Genomic DNA, 27,878 nt, shown 5'->3' with positions numbered 1-27,878 from the left:
CTTTACGGTGTGCACCACCAATACGGAATCAGGGAAAAATGAAAAGGGAGACATCGCAAGCAGGCTTCCTAGTTTCCAAAGCATAAAGTCTGAAAAATGAATTGTGGGATTGGGACGCGGTGACGCGGCCTACCGAGCCTGACACGTCTTCCTCGACGCCGTGCGCACGTGCGTTTGTCGCCGCGTTCACGCGGTAACCACATCAGGGACGAAGGGCCCTGCGCTTTGACTGAAACGGGGGTTCAGCGATTCGGTGTATTTTTTCCGCGCGCCGCCTTCGAGGCCCCGGAGGGCGGCCAGCTGCTGCCGGTTTCCACGGTGACCCTTGCCGGGAAAAAAAAGGCCGGAGGGTTTCTTCGGAGGGGCTCTTGGGGCTTTCTGGCTCCCGGCGTGAGAAAGTTCAGCCGGCCGCCGAGCCCCTCGCGCAGGAAGCACCCCCCCCCCCCCCCGTACGCAGTGCGTCAAATGCCAGCACGAAAAGCGTCCCCCCCCTCTCCTTTCTCCCCCTCTCCCCAGGGTAAACATCGGTTTCTGTCTGACCCGATACCCATAACCTAGAGAAGACCACAGAGCTCTGCATCTTATCCAGACTGCTGTGTTACTCTCCCTCTGTAGTCAGAGCTCTTTGTAGTTGGGGCCCTCTGTAGTCTGGCCCTATGTAGTTGGGACTGTATGTAGTCAAGGCCCTTTACGATTGGGGGCTTTTTTAGTCTGGCCCTATGTAGTTGGGGCCCTATAGAATTGGGGGCTTTTTAGTTGGGGGCTTGGGACCCTATGTAGTTGCGGCCCTATGTAGTCAGGGCCCTCTACCTGTACTGCCGGGTCATTTCTACCGTCTGTTCTGGCCCCCTAGTGATGCAGTGAGCTTCCCATTACAGTCAGGACTGCAGAATCCCTGCCCATCTTCTGACACATGAAGACCCTCATCTTCACACTGCACAATGGCTCCGCAGAGCCCCTTTCACTATCCTTTCTTTCTGGAAAGAACTTCTATTCTTTCCTTTCTGGAAAATGCTATAGGAAACAGCTGCACAGGTTATCTGCCTAGCAGTACTTTCTTTTGCTGCAATTCAAATTCTTGTTTCTAGGGTTCATTTTGCACATGTCGATTATTAATGGACCTTCTGTGCCGTTTTGGTGATACTGCACTTTCATATTCCTAACATTGGTGTTTTCCACTTCTATCACAGTAACTGTGATGTGACACCGCCCCCTGTTGGAATGTTTGATGTACTGGCTCTTCTCTACATTACATTACATTACATTACAGGCATTTAGCAGACGCTCTTATCCAGAGCGACTTACACAATTTTTTACAAAGCATTTTTACATTGTATCCATTTATACAGCTGGATATATACTGAAGCAATGCAGGTTAAGTACCTTGCTCAAGGGTACAACGGCAGTGTCCTTACCCGGGAATCGAACCTGCGACCTTTCGGTTACAAGTCTAGTTCCTTACCCACTGTGCTACACTCCGTCCATAAAAGGGACCGTGGTCGTGTAGCACTGTTTCAGCAACTACAGCTGCACTAAGCACTTCACAATCAATGCCTCTCGTTCACCCGTTCACACACACACACACACACACACACACACACACACACACACACACACACACACACACACACACACACACACACACACACACACACACACACACACACACACACACACACACACACACCAGCGGCGAAAGGCAGCCGTGCAAGGCGCCAACCAGCTCGTCGGGAGCAATTAGGGGTTAGGTGTCTCGCTCAAGGACACTGTTACACATTTTTACCCAGAGGGCACAGGGATCGTACCAGCAACGGCTCTGATTTACAGATGACTGATTGCTCTACCTCCCGGGCTAATGTCTCATCCTCACCTCTCAGTGGTAGAGAGATCTTCCCCAATCAATCAGGAAGGCAGATTCGCTGGCTGTCTTCCACAAGTTTCTACTCAAAACTCACCTTTTCAGGTTATACCTTAGTGCTTCTGACTTTAAAAAAAAAAAAAAGAACCCTTCTCTCCATTCAGCTTACAGGTGTTGACATGTACACCTTGACAGTGGCACTTACATGATTGCAACGGTGCCAATACCTGATGCTTTTTACTTACCATATGAAATGCACTGTTGAAAGTCACTTTGGGGGGGAAAAAGCATCTGCAAAATCATCAAATTGATACTTTTCAGCTAAAAATCACCGCTCCACCTCACACTTGTATCAGGTAATGCATTTACCTCACAGCTGAAATCCTTGATTTACCTCACAGCTGAAATCCTTGATTTACCTCACAGCTGAAATCCTTGATTTACCTCACAGCTGAAATCATGGAGCCACACTTTGCTCTCAAAATGTTCGGTGCTAAAGGTGTGGTAAGGAGTAAAGTTCCGTTCAGTTCCGTTTTATTTGCACGGCGTTTTTCCACATCGCAAAGACACTTTACAGAATAACAGGAAGCTGTAAAGCCGAGAGACTGGGCATTAACCCAGATAAAGAGGTCAAAACCAACTCCCTGGTGGGAAGAACTCTCGCGAGGAACCCGGGTGTACACACGCGCGTCATTCACCATGAAGAACACAGCCTCTTCTTTAATGAAGGATTTTGACAAGTGGCAGTTGTGGAAGGACATTGTAAATGAGTTTAAAATGTATTGGATTGTGCTGCTTGGTGGAACCTATTATTCAATATCAGTCAGCCATGTACAACTCTATTTTGGTCCACGAACTGTGTGAACTGAGTGTGACTGACAAGATTGGGAAAATTAAGTGGAGACCAATGACTATAAAACAAACAGAACCTTCGGATAGGGTTGCATTTGTAGACTTAAAGTGATGACAATGAGAAATTATATCAAGTAGAATCTCTGACATTATCTGGGCAAAACGCAATTACGTGGCATCTACTGGGGTACAATATAAATTAGATTTGTCACCTGTAACGTGACATACCTTTGTTTCAAACTGGTGGCCAGGGAAAGGATGCGAGATAACTTTAATTACAATACGACTGATCTTCACGGTTGATGGGATTTAATTGAAATCTGACGACGCCGAACGGTCGCGCCAAATTAATTCAGGGGATTTTGCGAGAGAGATCAAATGCTTTATCGTTGTTTTTGACTCCTCTTTGCCTCCCCGGTTCTGCCTTTAATTCCCGAACTTCTAAATCGGTTTAGCCAACGGCTCGGTGTCATCGGGCCGCATGTGCTTGCAGAGGCAGATACTTTGAGCGTTGGAGATCCACGGACGCTGAAACTTGCGCTTTGCGTAATGCGTGTATAGGCTTTACGCAAAGCTTTTACGCATGGCTGCCCTGACTTTACTATTTACAGGTTCAACCCTGGGGGTTGTTCGTTTTCTTTTCACCGACAGTAACACAAGGCGGTCCATTATGAGAAGGCAATAAAGTATCTAGAAGTTTTTTTAGCCCGGTTGGAAAATGAACATAATGCAGTAGTAACCTATTCCTGAACACCGGATAAGAGGTTATCACACGTAGATTTGCTCTGCTATTGTTCCTGCCTATTGTTAAAAATAAGTTGCATGAGGAGTTTCAAATTCATCTGAATGAGCACGAATGAGTCTTGTTGAAAATGTTCCCAGTTCTACTTTCCACTCCATCTCGATTTCGTGTGTTAACGGTAAAATGTGTAAACACCTGATAATGTCACATTTAAATGAAGGGATTTAGCAGTCTCTTAATTCAAGACTCCTAAAGAGAGAGGAGCTCTCTCTGTCTTTCTCTCAAAACTGTCCTGGGTCATGTTTGGTGACATTTGTGAGGCAAAAATAGAGCATGGCAGATGGCCGTAAAATGGCAGCAGCCCAAGGTGGCCGGCACAGATCCCATCCACCACGCACCCAATCAGACCCCTTGGTTATCACACATTTCCTGCAATTACTCACTGCCACTTCCCGTTACAAACAGCATGCTGATTTTTTATCACATGCCCAATTCTATTATCAGGTGAAAACCAAGCAATCTCAACACCTGCCTGTCTGCCATTGCCCAAACCGGCACCTGCAGCAGCCCTCGCGCAGAGCTCTCCCCCTTCATCAGTTCTCTTACTTGCCACTTGCTTCTTTCTTATGTGGAATCTTTACTTCGTGCTCTATACGTCACACTTCAAATGCGAAGTAAGCGACCTTTTAATAAGGCCTGACCTATTTATCAGAGGATACTCATTCTCGATTTGGATGATAAAAGACGAAGGTATTTCACATTTAATCTTGAATGGAGATCTCAAATTCAAATCCTGGAGGGTTTTGCGAAAATAACGTTGTTGTTTTTTTTGTTTTGTTTTTGACGTCTGATGTGGAGTATACATTTTCTTTACTCTTTCCATTTGGCTGTATGGAAGAATTTTAGTTGTGTGGTCCAAATCAATAGTCGGATTTTCTGAACAAAAGTACCAGTTAAGGTTGAGTGGTGTACTAGGGTGAGGTCACTCAGCCATTAAATTCAACGCCCTTTTGTTGACAAATGCATCACATTTATTCTAACAGCAGAGGACGCTGCAGCCATACACCGCGATTGTGAACGAACACGTGTAGGTACAACTGAACTCTTCGCGACTAGTAAGCACCAAGGCCAACACCCAAAATCAGGGAACGTCAATGCTTTTTCTGAAATATGTGGTACAAATGGTTTTGCGATTGACCGTTTCTATTTCTTTATTGAACCCTCAATGGTAGATGTGAAAAGTGTGAAGCCTCCTATATTGAACCATTTTACCAAACGGACCTTGCACTTGGCAGGGTTTCTAAAAGAGGCACAGAGTAGCCTTTTGAACCCGTTCTTCTGGGAATGTATTTCAGTTTTCCCGCATGACATTTTTAAAAAATTTTCCCAGATCGGGTAATCTAAGGGAACGGATCAAAATGGTTTTGATACTCTTCTTGGTAATGGTAACACAGTGTATTTTCAAGTAATCCCCGCCTGTCCCTGATACTGTCTCTGCTTAAAGCGAGGTTCTTTCACCATCTTCCGAATTTCACGCTGTCCTGGCTCTGCAAGACAATGAATCTTACCTGCAAGCACAAAAACAGGCTCCATTCTGAGCTGCATGAGAGCCCAGACCGCATTTGGCTACACATTGCGAGTAACCTATTTGAACATATTTCTTCTCAGAGAAATATAGGCCCTACGTGACCTGTTTCCACATTGATCATTCCGACCGTGCTGGTCTTCTCTTAAGCTGTGTGTTGCCTACTGGTTTGTTCAGGACAAAAACACGCTTCTGTTACTGCCGAAACAAACTGCTTTCGGTCTGTTCCTACGCTGAAATGCAAGTTCTCCCAAATGAACGAGCTGTTGTTGCCGGTAGCACAGTTTCAAGTTCAAAATATATGACAGTGAAAATACGTGAGTTGTAGTTTTATTTTCAGAGTCACCCAATTATGAGCATGCAGGAGCCAATACTCCCGGAAGAAGGTTAAAAAAAGGGAGAAAAAAATAAAACATTCGAAATATATTTATCATTTACACCACGATATGTGAAATTTTGATCAAATTTATTTTGTCATATGAAAACATGAAAGTAAAGCATAATATTAATTATTATTATTGATAAATGTATAGATATGCCAACATGCGTGTTGGCTTATTTTGCATATTAAATGTTTAAGTGATATTTTTACTTTCTTCATTAATATTATATAATCTTTGCACTAGACGTATTAATGTGCCTGCGTAAGAGCTGCTCCGCTGTTTCCATTCCCAATCGGTCAGCTCTTCCCGCGTGGAGCCATTACTCTTGGCGCCAGTGCATTTGCTACATCTGAAATGCACGTGGTTTTCCAGAATACCAGGTACCACCGTCCCATGCCAAAATAAGTCACAATAAAATATTTATTTTTATTTTTAAAAACCCATTATTTCCAGTCGTTGCATCATTGTAGGGAAATAAACCGTAGGCGAGTCTACTTGCACATATATATGTATCTGCTCCCTATAATTAAAACTGATCAAATTGAACGGGGCAATATCTATGCTTTCTGCGCTGGTGCCTAAGAATAGATACTCCAACGAAGCGGCCCTAATCTCGGGTTTATCATAAATATGCAATGGATTAAAATTAATTCAGCGCAAAACCTACGAACGGGAAAAGGCTACACTTATAGCGATTCCTGCGGTGAACTGAATTCGCCGCTGGAGGGAACCTACATTCCTTATTTTCGGTTTAAGAGGGTTGGGCCGAGGTGTAAGTTGCAGGCTAGTTTGCTGTTTCGCTGTTGTTTCGTGTCGTTCCCGATCCTAGATGTAAACCGATCCCCGCTAGAGTCAACCTTTTGTACTGAGAAGGGGGAGGAGAATAATATCCCCCTTTCTTTTTCCTTCTTTCCTCTGGCTCTATCGTTCTCCTTCGTCGCAATTTTTTTTCAGAATTTCCTGTTTGAAATGTTCAAAGCGGATATGACCGGATCACACAGGTGTGTCCTCAACTGAAGCACAATTTACTACGGAAACACACCTGGCTTAATCATGTGATTTGGTACCTGGGCGTGGAGAAAATATTAAGCTGTTTTTTTGCCGTGGGATTTTTTTGTTCTAAGTTGTTCGTGTAGCTTCCCGGCGTTTCATGGAATGGTCTTTTTTTTATATCTCATCTTTCTGGCTTAGGGGAGTGAGTGAGTAAGATGTGAACTTTTTCTCGCGTCGAGGATCGTGGATATATTTCGCTTTTGTTGTGTAACGGGGAAACGAAATTTGGATTACTTGAGTGTGTTCAACCGCTGTGCTTTCAAGGTGAGTTGAAATGTTTTTTGGTCGATGCCAGTTTAAAGTTGAACGGGCACATGGAGATCTGTGTGAATAAACCGGTATATGCCACGTTTGCTACAAGATGTATTGTTCAAAGCCGAATTTATGGTCGTTTCGTTGGATAAGTTAGACACTAAAATTGTGTAGATTCATACGTCGATGCGGTGAATTATAGGTTAGTGTAGCATACTTCCGTGGAATAGCCTACCGCGCCGCTGCAGTTTCGCCTTTGCAATCCATGGGATGCAGACGACTAGCCGGATGTTTTGTTCGGTTGACACTTCGGACAAAACTTTGCTTTTTGCAAACACGTTTGCTGTTTTTAAATAAAACATCAAACGTATTTACAAACATTACAAATATTTGCAAATGTGCTCCCTTGGATCACTGATAACAATCTTCCCAAGGCGACGTGGTGGGAATGTTGTATTTTCTTATCCATTTCGAGTATCTAGTTGGCATGCATAGTCGTTCAAATATGGATAGCGTGGTTGTCGGTTTAAGAATGATAGTCGGTTACAGCAGCGACTGGAACCACCAAAAAACAATTGTTTACACTTTGTATGTGAAAATGTGTGAAATTCAAATTATTGATGCAGTCTGGTTATGCTTTTATATCGATATGCTTCAGTGTTGAAATGTATGTGGCATATTGCATACCTGAAAATGAAAGTACGGAAGAAAACGCGAGAGATTTCCTAGAAAAATATGCATGTGGATCTCGTCAGGAAATGATCATTGCCCATACATACTATATTAAAGTGACTATTGGTGTTTTGCTTGGGCTACTTTGTAACCAATTTTGAAAGCCGCCTAAGGTCTAGCCAAACTGTAACGTTGCTTGACGCGTAGCGTTTTGTCTACGACTGAGTGTTATCTGGGCTGTTGAAATGTCGCTATATTACTTAATGTTGGGTGCTCACAGACCGCAAATGTAGCCCAACGACATCGGAGGGAGTAAATTCAAACCGACTTTTCGTTGCCTACACTACATTTAATTTAGTGACACGTGATTTTGTGTGACGGGGCTGTTTTACATTGACTCCCCTTGGCTCAGGTGTCATTAATAATCCAGAATGAAATGCAGGACGGTTTAATAATTCAAGAATATAACCTGTATACAAGTAAACAAGCTACAACCGAGAGAACGTCATTTTATGCCTGTAGACTGTTGGCGAGTAGCCCGATTCGCACTTTGTTTTGCCTTCGTGCAGACACCGAGACAGTGGCCCTATTCATGAGGGTCCCGGATCACTTGATCAACGCTGTCATTCCGGTACCCCTCTGTCCCTGGATCTGTTCACGGCGCTCACTGTAAAGCCTTGTTTCCTTTCTCAGTTGCATTTTGCATACCCCGGTTCCCATTAAGCCGCAGCGTACTGAAAGACGAGCCTTCTCCCCGGTGGATTATGCTCGTTAAATTACGCTGAACGGGAGTCCTCGCCACGGCGTTGAAATGGAAAAGAATTGTATCGCTACTCCGCTGCCTGGACGACGCGGAAGCGGGACGGGAGCTTCGTTTTGAGTCCTCAAACTCTAGTTTGAACAAGGCCAGGTTTCTGAAAGAGCCATCTGTTCGTCGGGCTGAATGCACGCAACTTAAAACCAGCCCCAGTTCCATCCGCTAATTCACCATTCGGTGTTTATCTTTCTTTCTGAATAAATAGAGATGGAGCCGCTTCCTTATCTCCACAGTAAAGCATTGTAAATTATTCTTCTCCTAGGCTATTTTTCCACTCTGCTAGAATACACCCTCATCTCTCTACAGATGTTCTTTTATGACAGTTTTGAAATGGGGTACTTTCCTTCCATTGACAGATTAGCTGCAATGTAGTCTACAAGTTAAATGGAAAGCCGTCTGCTGATCCAGCTGATTTAGGGCTAGTGGTTTAGTGAATGTTTCTTGGTTCCTAAAACCGTAGAGTAGAGATTATCCTTCTACACAAAACAAGAAGAACAAATACATTTTTTAAATCTCTTGGTAGGCCTATACACGGGCTTGTTTGCAGTCTTAAGACTTGAACTTCAGCGGTGAGTCATCAATGGTGTTTGAATTTGTATGGGTCAACTTTGGAATGACTTGGCACTTGGTTTTTAAAAAATCTATTTTGGACCACGAAAATTCTGTATTGCGAGGATGAGGAACTTCCCGTTGGTTTTCTGCAAGCTTTCATTTTCCGCTTAACACCGCATTTGTTCCCTCTGTGATTCAGGATGCCCTTTTTTTAGTTCGCTAGCCGATATGTACATAAGATATTTGTGAGGTGAACAGAATTATCAGATTAGTAGGCCTCTAAGCAGTTCCTGTATAGTTCATTCATAACAGCTACATAATGTATTTTTCAGAAGGCAAGGATTTACTGTCTGATCTTATCTGATGCTGTGTTGGATTTGGCATCCGTACAACTCCCCCCATTTAAAGGCAAATTCCATCACCCTTAGTTACATCTGTATGTTGCTGTGTATTATTATGAGACTAATCTAACTGATTATTAATTTAAATGGATTTATTATAAAACACAGTTTATTAAAACTCTCTCTCTCCGGAACACCTCTTTACTTCAGTCCACGTTCCAGATTAGGGTGGGATCTGGTTTTTACTCAGTACAGTAATCCAGCTAACTCAGTAATCCTGCTTCCTGAAACAGGGTCCGGCTAGTGGGCATGTTTATTTTGATTTTGAAAAAGGAAACGGGGGACAACGCGTGGCCTTCCATAATGTAAGTGTAAAAAGGGAGGGTGTCTGATCGTTTTCCTTGGGGGGGACAGAACAGCTGGGAATATATTAAACGGGCAGTTTTTGACTTTTTTTCGGGAGTGGAACGCTCCGGAGCCGAAGAAAGGGCAGGCCCCGGGGCGGGGCTCTTGGGCGAACGCCCTTCACGTTTTTTTTTTTTTTTTTTTTACGGCCCGATTTAACTCTGCGGTCCGAGCGCCGGGCGGCACGGCTAGCCTCGCCTTTTCACGTCGGGAGAAAAGGGGGGGGGGGAACCGCCTCCCGAAATCCTCGCGCCGGGATTATTTCTGATTACCCTTCCCCCGCGACGGAGCGGAATATTCAGACGCGCTGTTTCGCGCTGATAGGCGTCAGCGTGATGCCGATCGCCTTTGGCACTTTGCCGAGGGCCGTTCATTTTCCAATTGCAACTGGACCGCGGCCAGGTGTGGTGTTAGCAGGGGTTGCGGGGGGGTGGGGGTGGTGGGTGGTGGGTGGGTGGGTGGGTGGGGCAGATGCAGGAGGGGTCGTTGCCCTGGCAGCAGCTGGCAGTGAAGGTCAGCCAACCCGGGAGGGCGGAGGTAACAGACCGGGTGTGAAGGAGAGCAGAGCAGAGCAGAGAAGAACACTAAAACACGCGCATGCACACTCATACACACGCAGCATGCGCGTGCGCTCGCACACGCATGCTCACACACTTGCGCACACACACGCACGCTCCTGTATGCATACACACAGACATAAATGTACTGTAAGCGTGCACAGACGCCAACAAACACACATTTACATAAAACACAGCGCGCGCACACACACAGAGAGACACTTGAGCGCACACGGGTGTCACGTGTGCCCTTTTCAAAACGGTTCCTCTGACTCAAACTCGGGCGAAATGGTGGGAATCCCCAGGGTGCAGTGCTGCCGGTGCGGTTGGATGCTTCATGCATGACAACACAGGCAAAAAACAAAAAAAAACTTTTAATGCATCCGAGCTTCTGAGGGTAGGTGCATAAAGACGTTTCCGCTTGTCTGCAATTGAAAATTGGCCGTTAATTCGATTTGTGTACCCGGGGGGAGGGGGGAAGGGTTTATCTTTCGCATCACTCTCAAGTGCAGGTAGATAGACATAACCACATCACAAAGACAGACTCTTTGTGATGTGGTTATAAGTCTTGCAGCAAGGAAAATTTCATATGAATTATTTCCACCTAAGACCTTTGACTGTGTGGGTGTAATTGCGTATTGACCATGCATACACGCATACGTATAGACATTCAGCGCATGCTAGGCAGCTAGCCCAGGGACACTCAAATCTGGCCCTCGAGGACAGCAGTGCTGCTGGGTTTCATTCCTCCTCTCTAATCAGGGACTGATTTAAACCTGGGACACCAGGTGAGTTAAACCTCTGGCCAATCAGCAGTGTTAATCGGTCAATTAACCATCCAATAGGGAAAAAAAAGAAACCCGGTAGTGGTTTGTTAGGCTGAATGGCCTGTTCTCCTCATTGTGTTGTGCAGTGTTGTGTTTGTACTACTGGCCTCAAGGGCCATATGTGAGTATCCTTGACGTAGCGATGTGCGATTAAGTGTGCGATGCCAGACCTGGCTCATGACAGTCCCCAGACCAGCATGCGTCAATGCAACCACACTAAAGCAGTAGTGAAACTTAACTACGCTAACCGTGTACCAAGGCGTACATTATAACCGAATGAAACATTGCATTTACATTGCACTTTTCCTGAGTGTCCACTAAAAGCCCTTCTTTCAAAATGGCTGCCGGGTGCCTTATTTGACGAAGGCACCACACTGTGGTGCGTGGGCGTCCCCCGCCCTCTCGGGTCGAAATCCGGACCGCGCCAGCGCCACCTGTGGCCGGCAGCTCCATGACATGGCGCGGGGAGTTCTGCAGGTCCGCGGCCACTCACTTCACTTGACTTCATTTGAATTTTTTTTTTTTTTTTGATTTATGCTTTTTTAAAAATCAGGGATATGGGAATATGAGGCTCGATGATTTGCTGTATTTTATATGCAGGTCTTGGTCAGGATTAGGTCGTGAGAATAACCCTTCTCTTGAGGACAACGAAGCTCTAATTTCGAATCTAATCTAATCTAAAATGGTTTGATTTTGCATTCGTAACCTGAAGAGAAGGTGCTGTGGAGTAGCAGTGCGTGGATCGCTGCTCCTCGATCGCTGCCCTTTCACCAAACCCGCTCTCGGCAGAGCCGGTGCAGTGCTGAGGCTAGCCTCCAGCCGGCCAGCCCCGCCAGCCTCGCCCCGCACCCCGCCAGCCTCGCCCCGCACCCCGCGGCGTCTGAGCGCGTCCGGAGCCAGGAGCGAGCGAGGAGCCCTGGCGGAGTCTCGCCTCCGCGGTCCCCGTCCCCCGGCTCCCGAAGGAGCGATGATGTCACGCGTTCAGCTGCGATGAGTCACCCGCAGGAATGTCTCCAGAAGCCCCGGCCAGCTGGGCGTCCCGATCCAACGGCGCCTCGCGTAAACACGGAGGGAGGGAGGGAGAGAGGGAGGGGGAGAGAGAGAAAAGGAGAGAGAGAGGGAGAAAAGGAGAGAGAGAGTCTGTGTGTGCGTGTGTGTGTGTGTGAGAGAGTTAGTGTTTTTGTATGTGAGGCATAGTTAGTGTGTGGCAGTTAGTCCTACGTTGCGAGGCCCGGCCGTGTCTGTTGGCCTGTTGGCTCTCTGCTCCGCCTCGCCCTTTTTTGCTCTGTTTGAAATTCAACCAGGGCCGTTTCCTACAACCCAGTGTTTACCGCAGCTCTCAACCAGCCAGCGGCGGCTTTTCAAAGAAAAAAAACCGCCCTTTGTGACCTCACAGGCTGATTCACCTTCCCACAATGCACATTCAGGATGACCGTGCTGCTGGCCCGTGTTGCTTCTACGGTCTCACACTTTCATATTTTAGCCCGTGTTTTCGTATTTTGCTCGTAGTTTGGCTCTTTTCCACCGCCCAGACTTTTAATTACAGTAATTAGCTGTAGCCAGGGAACAGGAGCACTGTCACAGTAATTCAGAGATTACTGCCGCGTCGGAGCGTTCGCGCAAAACAAACGGGCAAACGGAACCTCCCCCAGTCGCAGCGGGGTGTCCACACATCGCCTGTCAGGTTTGAGAGACAGATCCGGGGATTCAAGATGTCCGCCTGCCGTAATTATCGTCCGCGAATGGTTCAAACGGGACTGAACTTTTTTTTTATAGGGAAGCAAAGTTTTTTTCGTTTGTCCGCATTTCCTCTCCGACGGCAGACGGTCAACCTCAGTTTCACTTCTGCGTTCGTAACGTGCGTCTTTCTGCCATTTTGAGGGAAATCGCCCCACATGGAGCCGGTTTGTTTTTTTTGGGGCGGAAAGCCCCCTTTTCCCCCCGTCTCTCCCCGGGAGACCCGCACGGCTGACAGGCTTGTGAATGGGAACGAAACGTACCATTTATCCTGCGTAACTTAAAAAAAAAAAAAACAAACTCACACATTACAAATGGGCACCCAATGTGGGGCTGAACGTGTCCAAAATCCCACCGTAATTTGGAATGTCCAATTATCTGCGGCTTGCAGCCGCGTTCGTGCGCGAACCCCACTGCAGATTCGGGTGGGGGGTGGGGGTACCGGTCCTCCTCCACAACGGCCGGCGTCTACAGCTGCTGCTTTTCGCACCGCTCGCTCGTTTTTCTCAGAGGTGTTGGCGCAATCTCGAAAGACGGGACTTCCAGAAAAACATTTTTTTTCTCCCCCTCTGCTGAAGCCCAAGTATTCGGGTCCCGAGGACAGAAGACAGAAGAATCTCGCCCCATTGGTTCAGAGGCATGTTTGGTCATGAGAGGTGGCTGTGTTTGAAAGCAGCTGGAAAGACACCGCAGGCCCCCAGAGGGGACGTTTGCACGCTCGAGCACCCCCCCCCCCCCCCCCAGAAAGGCAGATACTCCCCAGCCAACCTATTACAACGCGCACGTATCCGTGGTGACGGTGACAGGGACCGCTCTTGCAGGGACGAGGCTGTCGGTCGCTTGGCCACTCCTCCCAGGGGAGGAGCCTCTTGCTCACAGAACGCAACGTATTGCCAAAAAACATTTTTGATCCTTTGTACCAGTTTTTTCTTTTTTTTTTTTTTTGTCAGGAGAGATTTTCAACACACTTGCAGATTAAACGGCTCTTTGAGTGTTTGCTGGCATCTGACGTGTGAAAATACTCACCTTGTCTTTAGTCTTTGTTTTTTTAAATTGAAAAACAACCCTTGATATTGGCGGTTAAATCCACACTTTGGTCCTTGATGGTAAACCCTAGGAGTGGAGGAGCACGTATTCTCTGTGTAGCCTCTTAGCGTGGACTTTGGTGCTTCCAAGCTTTCTTTTTCTCGTAGCTCTAGATCAGGGGTGTTGAACTGAATTCCCAGGGGGCCACAGCATCAGCATGTTTTTGTGGTTTCCTTTCATCAGCTGTCAATCAAGGCCTCGAGAACATGGTGTGTGTATTCTTTAGCCAGCCAATGACTTGTAATGAATCGTTGGTGGAAATAATTAGCCAACCAAAGACTTGTAATGAATTGTTGGTGGATTCTTTAACCAATCAATGACTTGAGTGAATCACTGGTGCTGAAAATACCTTAAAGATGACCCTGCAACCCCTCAGCACTGTCTGATTCCTCCCAGCGCAATGAGACCTGGGCAAACTTGCTTTAATTGTTTTCGTTTTAATTGCAGATCAATTTGATTGAGTTAAATAAAAGCAAATTGGCTGGCTTTTCTAATGAGCAGTGAGGATGATCGATTCTTTGCCTGACCCCAACCCCCCCCCCCCCCCCCCCGGCCCGTGTTGCTAGTCCTCCAAGGCCCCCCCCCACCCTTCCCACCTGCCTTGGGGGGGTTCCAGACAGCACTGTGGATCCATGAATTCCTCATAACACGATCTGTCATCGGATCAATAATTTAATTCCATCAGTGAGTGAGAGGGCCTGGATCCAATCTCACCTGCTCCTCCAGTCTGACCCTCCTTAACAAGGTGGGAGTGTCCTTGGGTGTGTGTGTGTGCGCGCGCGTGTGTGTGTTTGGGTGCGCGCGTTCGTGTTCGGGCATGTTTGGTTGTGTGTGTGTGTGTGTGTGTGTGTCTGATCTGGGGCCCCATGTCTGAGCTGGCACAAAGGGCCACAGCCTCTCCCCTCTCGCTGTTCGGGCCCGTCCTGCTGTTTGTTCTTTGTCAGATCTTTAACGGTTGGGCCTTTCATCTCCGACGAGGGTTGTAGTAAAGTTTTGCCAAATTCCTTTTTCTTTTTTCTTGGACTACGCATCATATTGACTACACGTCAGACACCCGGCTAACACAAAGCGTTCTCTCAACGTTGCCGCCGTGTAGCCGCAATGCTATAGTTCTACATGATATTCCACTGACATTGTGAGGACATTTGGTGTTAGCTGGGTGTACGCAGTGTTTGACCTGAAAGCAAACCGCTCCCTGTGCTGCCGCTGGCCTCCGTGCTGTTGTCCTCAGAGCTCCCCTTAAATCCCCCCCTCCCCCCCTCCCTCTTTCTGGATCTTTCTCCTGAGAAACGCTGCACGCAGACCGGGCGGAATGCCGCTGTTTGCCTACCTGTGGACTTCGCCTCTCTCGCTGCCCTGCCCGCTCCGCAGAGTTAAACATTACCCGGAGCGTGCCAACCCACGCTCTCTCTCTCTCTCTCTCTCTCTCATATGGCAAGGTACAGGTTCACGGGGCCGCTGCTTCAGGCCTTAAAAACGAGAAACCGATTGCGACTACGCCGTCATTTTCTTCTCTGTCGACGATACGTAAAGACTCTGAAACGTGGTCCGTGTTTTGTTCGTAAAAATGAATAAATTTCAGTTTTTTAAGTGACAGTTTTAGGCTTTATACATTACTTGCATCTTGCAGTGCATTTACCTTGCGTTTACCCTACATTACCTTTGGGTGTGTTTAGCGGAAGCTCGTATCCGGAGGTACTGTACCAGCGTGAGAGCGTCAGGAAGTACTGCTTCGAGTTGCGTTTTTTTTTGCCGCGTTTGATGGTCGACTTAATGGCTTTCTTGGTTTGAATTCAGTGACTCGTTTCCCCCACTTACCGGTCTTTCCACGACCCCCCCTCCTCTGAACTGGCGGCCCGAAGGCTCCTGAAGGGCGTGTCCGGCGCGGTTTACGGGCTGTGCGAGCCGGCATTTAGACGGAGCGCCGTGGAAAGGAAGCGCTAATCGGCGCTACTCCGATGGATATAGCCGTGACCTTTGAACCCGAGAGGATGTGAGGGTTCAACTCGTACTGTGTTCACTGTTTCCCAAAGAAGGGCGGTGGCGGTGGTGGTGGTGTGGGCTGGGGGGGGGGGGGTGTGTTTGCACTGGCCACAGCATCCTCTTATCTCTTTCTTTTCTAAAATTTACTGTGGTTATTAAAGAGCATGAGGTATACAAGCGGTCTCGTCCTGAACCAACGGTGACACCTGCTATTCAGGAGGATAGCATTGTTGCTGTGGTAACAGTTTGCAATGTCTCTTGTCGCTTTGATGTGGACAGTTCAGTTTTAGAGTGTTACAAACCTGTAGTTTTGCGAAGAGTTAGCTAGCTGCCGCACGCTTGAATCGCAAACCTTTGGTCTAAACTAGTCTTTAGATTGCATGGAATGTAAAACAGTCTACTGGTGAAATATATAACAATATAACTATGCTTAAACGACCTGTTCAGCCGTCCACTGCAGTGAACACCATAACCAGACATGAACATCCAAGCTATCGATATTCAGCAGCAATCTCCTGGATGGATTTTTACCACTAAATACAAAAAATAGTTTAAAAAAATTTGCCAAAAAATGGCAGCACCTCCCTGCTTGTACTGTGTCGCTATGGCAGCACCTCCCTGCTTGTACAGTGTTGCTATGGCCTACTTAGGTTTAAGCTGGAATGATGTATTTTTTCCATGCTGCTTTTTTGCAGCTGTGTGTGTGTGTGTGTGTGTGTGTGTGTGTGTGTGTGTGTGTGTGTGTGTGTGTGTGTGTGTGTGTGTGTGTGTGTGTGTGTGTGTGTGTGTTGGTGTATTGTACTATGGGCTGTGGTCATGCTGTGAGCTCTCACTACCTGTCTCTTTTGGGGAACTTCACTCCTTGGTTTGGTGTGATTCTTCCACGGTTCCTTTTTATATTCTCGTCCAACCATTCCTGACTGTGTGTCTGTTTCTCTGCTTTATTTTTTTACCCTACAAAACAAGAACTGCCGTCTTTAAAAATGAAGCTGAGCAGAAGACGTAAAAGACGACAGGCGGCCGGTATCATGCTGATGTTTCCCCCCCCCGTCCCCGGGAGTCTGAGAACCCCGGCAGAGGAGCCAATTAAAGACGGGCTGGGTCCCCGCGCCGCGCCCTAATTAATGCGGGATCTGAGCCACGAGAGCCAATCAGGGGTCCTGTCCTCGGTTCCCTTTTATTTTTTTGGCACTGGTTTGAGGGACGACACCGACTGCGGCAAGGCCGAAACACGCCCCCCCCCCCCGTCCGTCCGGCGCTCGCCAGCATTTCCTTTCTCCTTCTCTAATCCGCACCCGTGCCACCGCCTGCCCCCGGTGGAAAGGGAAACTGTTTACACAGGGTGCCATTTTGGCTCGACGGCGGGGGGGACCTGCTTCGGTCTCTTCGGATTTCACGAGCGGGATGACTAAAGGAAAGCTTGCGTTTAGAGTTGAGCGTGGATGTGGGTCAGCGCACCCCCCCCCCCCCCACACTAACGGCCACCTTTCCTATCTCCCTATTCCAATTACAGTCTTCACTGAGGCGTTGAAGGTGAACCCCCTCGTCAAAGGCGTTCAGTTCGTCAGGTTTTATCTTTTGTTCCTTAACGTCTTCGGTTATAAATATGGCGAACCCTCTCGTCCGAGGGGCCACTTGAGCCGCGTCGCTAGTTTGTCGGCCATTTTGGCTCCCCGGGCCGCCGTGGCGGGTCTCGGTTTAACAAGTGGGCGAGGAAACTCTGCGACGTGCCGGGGTTGGGCAAGTTAAACCTTCAATCGTCATGCCGCGGAGCTCTGAGATAAGAGCCGCCAGCCTTCCCGTCTGGGGGTGGCCAGATTGGTCCGCCAGGTTGGGCCGCCAGGTTTCGGCGGTCGCGCCTGCCAGAGAGAGAGAGCTTGGCGGCCTTCGGGTTCCGAGCCGGTTGGTCCGCGCGGCGCTTCACTGACCTGTCGCCCCTTGCCTGTTAGCGGGAGACACGGAACTGAAAGGGGAACTTCGCTTGAAAGCAGAACGTCCTGAGCACGGTGCTCGCCGCGTTCCGCAGACGGCGATAAGAGATGGATAAACTACTCCTGATGAGTAAAGCCCATCGGCGGTCCTGCTCTCAGAAACCTTTTCTATTTATACAAATTCAGAATCGGTCAAATGTGACGTGTGGCTCTACCATCAGTGGGCAGTTGTCCATCAGTCTGGTTTTTCTAAACACTGTGTAAATTTGTACACACCCGTTTTCTTTTTTTTGCCTCAAGCTCCCATAGGTCTTAGTCACTGATGACTATGAGATGTTTGTCAAAGGCTTGATGGGAATTGTATTACAGGGGGAAAATGGGAAAACCAGGTTTACCGAGCACAACAGGGTTTAAAAAACATTTGATATGTATTACTACCACAGGAAGCTAATTACATATTAATTTCATGAAATGGGACTGGGAATGAAATTTTATCCATTAATTTTTTTTTTTTGCCTAAGATGTGAATGGATTCTTAAATCTCTTAAATCCGGCCTTGTAGAATGTTTCGAAAGCACATATCGGAATTGCTCAACACCTGCACTTCAGGAAGGTCACTGCAGCAATCCAGCAATCAAAATCAACTTTGTCTGTCATTACCGTGCTTCCCTTTTTCTGTCTGCGTCTTTAAACGGGTTGACGTGTGTACGAGTTGCGCTGGCATGAGTGGGAGGAGGACTGTACATGCGCAGCTGAACGGGCCGGCCGCACGCACCCTCCCGACCAGCGGGGGGCGCTCTGACATCCCGGAGGACTGCAAATCCGGCAGACTGTAAGAAACGGTGCATCTAAAAAATAAAAAAAACGAAAGTAAGTTGAGCGCCACGGCGCTCTCCGCGGCTACATTAGCGATTCGGCTCCCATCGCTCCCAAATTACAGCGGGAGCATTGGTATTCAGAGGGCTCGTCGACAGGAGAACAGAAGCCCGGCGAAGGCTCCGATTAGCGGCTCGAAGCCTCGGTGCGCCCAGCTGAACGATTTATCTTGGCCTGCCGCTCAGAGCCTGCCGACTTATCAGAAAAGTTCAGGTCAACGTACGTTAAATTTGATCTTTATGGTGCTGAGTTTTGTGAGAAGTGCATGCAAGTAAATGTTATTCAAGTAAACTGAGTTATTATTATTATTATCAGATATGTGCTGAGTAATAACACGGTAAAATAAATGTTTTCATAATTCTCCTGTTGGGGAGGAAGCCCAGCTGTCCCTGGCGTGCTGCAACCTGCAGCAGTCGCTCTGTAGGAACAGCAGATGGTTTGCAGGAGAGAGATAAATAAATAAAATCACTGCTTAACGCTTTAGCGTTTCTTCTAAGACTGACCTGTCGGCTTCGAAGCTTAAAACCCTGTGGACCCACGAGCCAGGCGAGCCACGGTCCAGCCTGTCTAAATGGGCACCGGAGTCGCTAAATGGCATAAACGGGCTCCCCCGCCCAAAAAAAGCGTGCCAGTACTTTCTGCCATATTGAATTTTTCAAGCTACAGTTTTTAGACTCAGCGAAAGCTCCTCCTCCCCACGCAGCCCCCCCCCTACCCACCCCTGTCATCAATCTCCCTGTGTGTTTTTCGCCGGATGAGCAAAGGAATTTGGATTTCGGAGTTTTGAGCCGCTCTGCGTTTGGAGTAGGTGTGGTGCGGGGCGCGTTGGACGCCTGCCCTTAATTCCGGTTTTTCTGCCGAGCGTTCGCCCAGAAGCCCCCCGTTTTGACCCGAGCTCCGCCCTGTCCCGGTTACCGAGCGGTCTGCCGCGACCCAGCAGCCGCGTTCCTCCTGTCCCAGCGTGGATGCTACGTGATGGGACTTGTCTTTCATTAACCCCCCTCACCACCCGCCCCTCACGTCAGCTACATGTGCTAAGACAGGCCTGGGCTGCTTAGCCCCTGAGTGGAGCTCTCTCACACACACACACACATACACACACTCTCTCTCTCTCTCTATCTTCACTCTGTTTCTTTTTTTGTTCTGTCTCTGTCTCCCTTTTTCACTCTGTCTCATTCTCTGTCTTTGTTGCTTTTTCCTTCCATCCCCCACCTCTCTCTCTCTCTCTCTCTCTCTCTCTCCCCCACCCCTCTCTCTCTCTCTCTTTCTTGCTGATCCCAGTTGCTTCGGATAATTTGTTTTTGTTCTTGTTGGGTTTCTGAAGATTTGGTGTGTTGACACTGTAATTTGCGGTGTGGACAACATTTCTGAGGTGTTTTACTGTGCATTTTGTGCCTTGAGGGTGGTTTAAGGTGTGGCTTTGACTTTGACTTTGTTTTTTTAATTCTGTTTAAGGTATTTACATTTATTTAAATCATTTCTGTATGCTCTGCAATTCTGTTTTAAGTAATGTGTTGATTGGTAAAAAGGTTTTTTAGAATTGTTTTTACTAAGAAATGTAGAGCAATGTTAAAATGAGGATTTTTCTCTGTTTCTCACAGTCACTACCAGTTCAATTTCAGCTTGCTTTATTGGCAAGATAAAATTATATGAATTTTGCCAGAACATAGACCTATAAAAGCACAATACAATGGGGCAATATTCAGATTCAGAACATAAATATCACACGTTATGAAATGACAAAATGCAAAATCTCTCTCTCTCTGGTGCGTTTATCAGGTTAAATCGTCGGTTTGGGTGCTTTATTATGACATACAGAAAGTATGTGTACGTGTACGTGTCATCGAAGCTGTAACCAGTGAAACAGGAATGCAAAACAATGTCTCGCTTGTTTCCAAATGCCTTTTCCTAACGCCGGAATAATTTTAATAATGATCAGGTAAACAATGAAATTAGGTTAATAATAAGCCTCTCTCTCTCTCCCTCTCTCTCACTTTCTCCCTCTCTCTCTCACTCTCTGTCACACACACACACACAGCTTCATAAACACAAGGCCCATGGCCAGGTTCATAAACGGCCGGCTGGTGGAGTGAAATAGTTCCCCCCCCCCCCCCTTACAGTGCTTGGTAACGAATCAGAAGGTATTATGGGTCTGCCAGCTCCTTTTCCTGAAAAACACTTCTCTCCTCCCCCCACACCCCACACACACAAGAGTGTGCCAGCCTTCCCCGGGAGCCGACCCCGGCCCAGAAGGCCCGCCTCCAGAGAGTGGTTCTGGCCCGAGTCGGAGCCGGAGCCAGAGCCCCCGCCAGTGCCCAATACGGTTGCCCGCCAGATACCCTACTCCGCCTGAGCCAATAGAGCGCGGCCGTGTTGACACGGTAACGTTACATAGCAACGGCCCACAGATTTCCCCTCCTGTTGTTCCACATGGCAACTCGTAACTTCTAAAATGTGAACCCTAAGTAGGGACACTCAAATCTGGCCCCTCAGGGCCAGCAGTGCTGCTGGCTTTCAGTCCACCCCTCTAATCAGGATTGATTTAAACCTGGTGCAGCAGGTGTGTAATCTCTGGCCAATCAGTGGCGTTATTGGACCATGGACTATCAGGCAGAAGGGAACCAGCAGTACTGCTTACCTCGAGGCTCAGGTTTGTCCCGCTGTCCTATAATCATAAAGCATGGTGAACTGGTGTCCGGCGCAGGTTCCTTTAATGCGCTAGTTTTTTTTCCCCTTTCACCAATTGACTTGGTTTTATTGGCTGATAAGGGTTGTCAATCTAGCTGAAACTTGGCACACAGTGACATTGGCACGTGGTTTCTGAACGCAAATGAGCAAAATGTGAGTTTCCCAGTATTTACGGTGAATTTTTGTTGCGTCTTGACGAGAGCGTCTCAGTGATCTTGGCGTTGGCGTAGCGACGCTCGTGGTGAATTCATGTGTTTTCTCCAGTGGGGCATCACAACCTGTTGCTCCCTGAGAGTGGTCACCGTGCTCCGTATGCTAGCGCTGCACCCGGGCGCGACCGGTAGTCTGCTACCTACCGGAACCTTCTGTCATTAGCACGGTTAGCCGGTAGAACCTACGCTTTCCCTCACCTGCTGTAGCAGCTATGCTAACGCTTACGCTCTCTCTGCCTGCTGTTGCAGTTTCTCTAATGCTAACGCTTGCCCTCCCTCCCTTGCTGCAGCTATGCTAACAATTTCCCTCCCTGCCCTGCTGTTGCAGCTACGCTAATGCTAACGCTAATGCTTTCCCTCCCTCACCTGATGTAGCAGCTACGCTAATTCTAACGCCCTCTCTGCCTGCTGTTGTGGCTATGCTAATGCTAACGCCCTCTCTGCCTGCTGTTGTGGCTATGCTAATGCTAACGCTTTCCCTGCCTGCTGTTGCAGCTACGCTAACGCTCGCCTTCCCTGGAAGCCCTTCAGAGCGTCTCCGTGTCAAATGATTCCGTACCTGAGCTCATTAAGTGTCTCGGAGAGAATTGGAAATCGATGGTGCGTGCCGGGGCGCGAGAACTTAATCTTAATTTAATTTTCCCTTGCCCATATCTCCTTGCACGTCTTTCCCCGCCTTCCCCGGTCTGGAACGAGACCGATTCGCCCGGGACATCGGCGAAGGCCGACCGGGCCGCCTTCTCGAAACGACCCAAAGCCGCAACTCGCCCCCGCGGTAGTGTTGTTGAGTCCGCCGCCCGTAGTCGTAGGCAACTTCACATTTGAATCACTGTGGATGTGTCTTCTCCGGATCTCTTGGGCGGTATAAATTTGGAAACTGAGGTATGGAGTGAGCGTTGGAGGCTGACGGGGAAGTGGTGGTGGTGGAGGGTGGGGGTGGAGGAGGGTAGCGGTGAACGCAGTGCTGAGAATGGTCTGCTGCACTGAGCCTGTTTAATGAGAAGCACCTTCTCCATATACTTCAGATAATTGCTCTGCCCTCTACCTCCGCTTCTCTATTTTCACTGTTTCTCCCTCTGTCTCTTTCCATTTATTTCTCTTCCTCTCTCTTTCTCTCTCTTTCTCTCTCTCTCTCTCCTCCTCTCACTGCTCTGGCTCTCTGCTCCCTCGCTCCTTCTCTCCATCTCCCCATCTCCTCAATCCTTTTTCTCCATCCTTCCTACCCTCTCTTCCACCTGAGCGTCTCAACTCGACACTCTTCTCTGCTCTCTCACCTCTCTCTCTCTCGCTCGGCCCTCTGTAACCGCCCGGTCTGTGATGTCCCATGTGAACACGGGCACACACACACACACACACACACACACACACTGTCTGCATGTGGGTACTACATGCTCAACAGCTTTCCTCAAAATTTTCGAACAGGCCCCCTTAAAACGTTTGAATTTTTATCAGATCGGTACGGCCGCACGCACGCTTTGACTAATTAGGTCTCCCAAACACCCGCCGTTAGCGCTGAAACCGGGAGGTGGCTTCGTGTGTCCTCCTGGAGAGCTGGTTCTGTCCTCCTCGGAGAGGCTGGTTCTTGTCCTCCTCGGAGAGGCTGGTTCGTGTCCTCCGCGGAGAGGCTGGTTCGTGTCCTCCTCGGAGAGGCTGGTCCGTGTCCTCCTCGGAGAGGCTGGTCCGTGTCCTCCTCGGAGAGGCTGGTCCGTGTCCTCCTCGGAGAGGCTGGTCCGTGTCCTCCTCGGAGAGGCTGGTCCGTGCCCAGACGCGTAACGGCCCTCCTAACGCCCGGGGGAATGGCGGTAAAGCTGCGGCCAGGCGAAGTCGGGAAAGCGCGGATTCGCCGCGCGTTTCAGGGTCCGGCGCGAGACGCGGGGAGGGGCTGGCGGACGCGGCGTTAATGAGGCCGGGGGTCGGCCCCGCCGCGGCGGTAACTGCTCCGGGTTCAGGCTTCAGCTTCGATTTGAAGAGTCTGGCAGCAGCAGCTCTGATCCACTCAAAGCCCTCAGCACCACCTGTTTACTGCGCGCGCACACACACACACACACACTCACCCAACACACACACACACACACTCACTCACTCACATACTCACACTTTCTCACACACACACACACACTCTCACTCACATACTTGCACAGCCACACACACTCTCACACCCACGCTCACTCACACGCACTTACTCATACTCACACACACACACTCTCACTTTCACTCTCTCACACATACACACACGTACACTCACACACACACACTCCCCCATCCCACTCTTTTTCTCTCTCTCTTGTGCTCTATCCCTCTCCCTCTTTATCAAATTCATATGCTTTATTGATGCTGGGACGACATGCATATTGCCAATATAAAGCTTATTTAAATGTTGACTACATTTCACAGTAATAATAAAAATGATAATGTAATATGAATGACAGTGATTTTAATAACAATCACGTGAACAGAATAGGATTCTCTCTCTCCCCAGCACGGCCCCTCCCTCTCCTGCTCCATCGGGAACGTTTTGGCAGGGTTGTGTTCCTTCGGCTCTCCGACAGAGCAAGTCCGCTTCCAGCGCCACATCTGGTGGGGCGGGGGGCAGCGGGGGTTGAGTGGGGGGGGCGGGAGTCGTAATTAGCCGAACGCTCGTTCCCCAGGCTGAGGTCATTCCGCCGTTGGCCAAAATCTCGGCGTTGGGCCGATGCACAAGTTTATGTAAAACACATTTGCCAATACAACCCAATACACTGTGCATCCCTAGCTTTCGCTTTTATTTTAGGGGTCCATTAATACTGCAGGATATTCTTGGTTAAGTACTGTACTGAAGGCACCTGGGAATTGAACCCGTGACCGCCAATGTGATTTGGCTGTTTTCGCAACCCCAGGCCCCCCCCCTCCTCCCCCCGGAATGTGGTTCACAGTGCATTCAGACTGCTTTTTGGTACAGTAGTCCCCCCCCCTTATCGTGGACTCCGAAGGTCAGGATGTAACCTTGTAAGCGACAGAGTGTCCGATCGCCTCTGCTCCGCAATCGTGTTCCCCTAAGCGGCCCTCGCCCCGCCCTCGTTTGGCTCCGTACCAAGTCGCCAAAGCTATCGAGCTACCGGTGGCGAGTTTTAAAGAAAAAAAAAGAAAACGTCAACCCCAGTGGCGTTTAAGAAGGAACGAGCCGTTTCATCAAACAGGTTCAGTTCCCTGGTAGGACACTGCCGCTGCACCCTTGAGCAAGGTACTTAACCTGCATTGCTTCAGTGCATATCCAGCTGTATAAATGGATGCAATGTGCATGCTATGTAAAAGAGCGTCTGCTTAATGCATGTTATGTAATTTAATATTTAGCTCTGTGTAGCGATTGTATGTAAAAGGATGTAGTCTGTGTAAGTCGCCCTGGGTAAAGGCTCTGGGTGTGGTTCCAGAGCAGTGGAACCCCCTGCTAGTCCCCAGGCCCCGCCTACTCTCCCAGTCTAGAGGGGATCCACCTAGAGCAGAGCTATTCGCTGAGCTGAGCTGGGTTGGGCTGGACTGGACTGGGTCCAGCCTTCAGTCATCGGGCGGCAGTACCTCATCGGGGGGGGCACCCATAATCCCCCCCCCCCCCCCCCCCCTTTTCCTGGCCTCCAGCTCTGGGGCGTGGCTGCTCAATGCTGGCAGTTTAGGGTTCACACATCTGCTCTTCAACGGGCGTGCCCCGTTCCCTGGAGCCCCTCCGGAGAGCCGGCAGGCAAGACCAGGCCTAGCGCCCCCACGGTAAATCAGATGAGCTCAGCTTTATGACGCGCTGGCTAGCGGAGGAAAATCTCCCAGAAGCACTCGGATACTGTGCACCGGCCTTTTCGCACGGGGCGGTTCGGACGTGCTCCCCCGCTGGTCCACCAATAACCAGCGGTCGCCTGGCCGTATCCCAGCAGGCCGAGCGCCGGGGAGGAAGCGAACGCAGTCTGAGCGCGTTCGCCAGCTTCAGACCCGGAGCGTAAATGTTCCCAGAAGCAGGCGCGCGGGGGTTGGTGTCTGATTGTGCTTGCTCGGCAGCGACGCGACGCGCTTGTTTAGATTCAGGGGATTCTGCTCTCGCTCTCTCTCTCTCCTCTCCCAGCCCTGCTAATCAGCCATCTGTATGCATGAGCCTCTCGGCGTATTAGTCTGTTTATGGAAAGTTAGCTAAAGGGCAGTGTGCACTCTCACGCAGGAAGGCTGTTGCACTGCAGTGCTTTTACCTCCAGCACGGATGTGCATGCGTGCACGCACGGACACACACACACACACACTCACACACACACACACACACACACTCACACACACACACACACACACACACACTCACACACACACACACACACACGCGCAGGGACCACAAAACACAACACGGTGAACATCGCGTAGAATAAAGAAATACCCTAAATGCAAAAAGAGAAGAAATGGAGAGGAAAAAAATGAGTGCTGCCAGGATGCCAAAAACTGTTTTAAAAAAATTTTTTAATCAAGGCCGAAGAAGATAAGCTTTCCGCGAACGAGCGCGGTCAGCCGGGGGCGAAACACCGCGGAGGAAACGGCTATCGCGCCCTTCGAGGCGACCGCAGGAAGTCGTTGAGCAGAAACAGGAAGCAGGTGCTCGCTCGCTGCGCTGCTGGCTGTAGGGAGACAGACCGCGTGGAGCGAGGCGATAGACCGCCCCCGCGGTTCGCTGGCTGTGTGATGCGCGGACAGCGACCGGCGTCCGCGTGCTGTCGGCACGGTCCGCGCGGTGGTGCCGCCAGGCCTTCGCTCAGGCCCAAAAAGTCGTGGGAATTTGTAGATCATTTTAAGGAGGTAAACGCAGGCAGTAATCGGTGGGTCTTGGCATTTAATACTCAGCTGTTAGCAAAGTCGTTTTTTTAACTGTGCTGTAGCTGTGCAGGGCAATTCTTTTTTTCATGATAAAGTCCTCACAGCGTATACTACTCCCAAGATGGAGTCCAGACACTGTATACTGCTTCAAAGATAAACTTGTTTATTAATATCGTGAATGTGAAGCTTTGAGCTACATGCTCTTCAAAGTTTGAAAATAATACAATTAATACCCGCGTCGCTTCCTGTGGTGCTAGGATATCAGACCTTGCATCTACAAAAAATACCAATATACGATATTAATACAGCATAACACACGGTTGTGTCGTGAGTACCGTAACAGCAGAGACTATGCCGTTTCAGGCCTCTGGTGGCGGTTGACCCTACCGTAAGGTCGACGTTGGTCACGGTTTTTTCGCGCTTATTTATTTTGCGGAAAACGATGATGGCGGACTGCGGGTCGGAGATTAACGCTGGAGCGTTAGACTAAGATCTGAGACTCCCCGTGTCACCGTGGTGATAGTCATACAGCCGATTTTTAAATTTTCTGCTCGGTGGGTCCGGAAACCCATCCCAGGTTTCCATTAGCCGAACAGTTTGACATTTCCACGCCGACGGGTCGGACCGTGAACCGCGAAAAAGCCTTATCAGGCATCTCAGTCGGGGCCCTCCTACACCTTGGTAATCCGGTCATTTCATTCATGAATGCCCTCCGGCGATGTTTTTTTTGGGGGGGGGGACTGGAACGCATCCATGTGGGTGATTATCCGGTCCCGCTCCCCCACCTCCCGACCCCCGGGGGGCGCCACGCATAGACCGGCACCCCTGCTGGGGAGCGAACGCGCCCTTCGCTCCGGGGGGCCGCGGCTCATTACGGCTCGCATCGCGTCCGCCGGGGCAGAGCCACAGAGCCGTAAAATGGCCGCCGTAGCCCCAGAAACACGAAGAGCGCGACACCGCCAAGAAAGGGCGTACCGATAACCGGGCTACGTGCCAAGCCTGCCCAACCGCCCTAGTGCCGCTCGGCCCCCCCTACTGGCCAGGTGAGGGAACAGCACAGGAGTTGGGTGCGCGCCATATCCGTCGGCCTGGAGTCTCCCCCCGTTCGTCTTTCTCTCGGTCCCCCCAACGAAATCACGGCGGCTTTGAATTAAACATGCGCCGCACCTCTCGCTCCGGGCGTGATGGACGTTCCAGCTTATTGCAGTCGCAGGAAATGACTGTTTAGCGGGCCCGTTTACGGGGAGATATTGAATTCATTTGATTTATAATAAAACCGCCATTATTCTCCGCGGTGACTGGCAGGAGCGGCGGGCGGCGGACGGGGGCAATATCGCTTCCGCCGTCTGCCTGTCTTCGGCGGCGGAAAAGATTGGTCTCTCATATTATTTTCCTTTGTGCCGAGAAGATATAGATATCTGTTGAATGGAGTAATGAAGAAAAGCTGGGCTTTATTGTTCCGTGAGACAGAATTATGTTCGCAGGTGAGGAAAAATCTTAATCTGGCTGCCGCTGGACGGAGTGCAGTTTCCAGTGGTCACTGCCGCAAAGGATGGTAGTCATTCTTGCTACCAGTTCTTGGTAGTACATTCTCACACCCACTCCCCCCGCCCCCTAGACCCCATCCCAACTCCCCACTTTCATGGCTGGACTT

General features: G+C 49.3%; 1 protein-coding gene across 2 annotated transcripts in view; it reads left to right on the top strand.

Annotated features, from left to right (window-relative positions):
• The first annotated feature begins 6,233 nt into the window (after window positions 1-6,233).
• The window catches only part of LOC135246066 (plexin-B2-like), a 66,780-nt gene continuing 45,135 nt past the window's right edge, over window positions 6,234-27,878 (top strand). For both annotated transcript variants that reach the window (XM_064319567.1, XM_064319566.1), the window contains exon 1: window positions 6,234-6,737. The gene's annotated coding sequence lies outside the window, so the exon portion shown is untranslated. The remainder of the gene's footprint in view (window positions 6,738-27,878) is intronic.

This window comes from Anguilla rostrata, chromosome 19 (assembly GCF_018555375.3).
Source record: "Anguilla rostrata isolate EN2019 chromosome 19, ASM1855537v3, whole genome shotgun sequence".
Classification (NCBI taxonomy): domain Eukaryota; kingdom Metazoa; phylum Chordata; class Actinopteri; order Anguilliformes; family Anguillidae; genus Anguilla; species Anguilla rostrata.
This window is presented reverse-complemented; position numbering and strand designations above follow the sequence as displayed.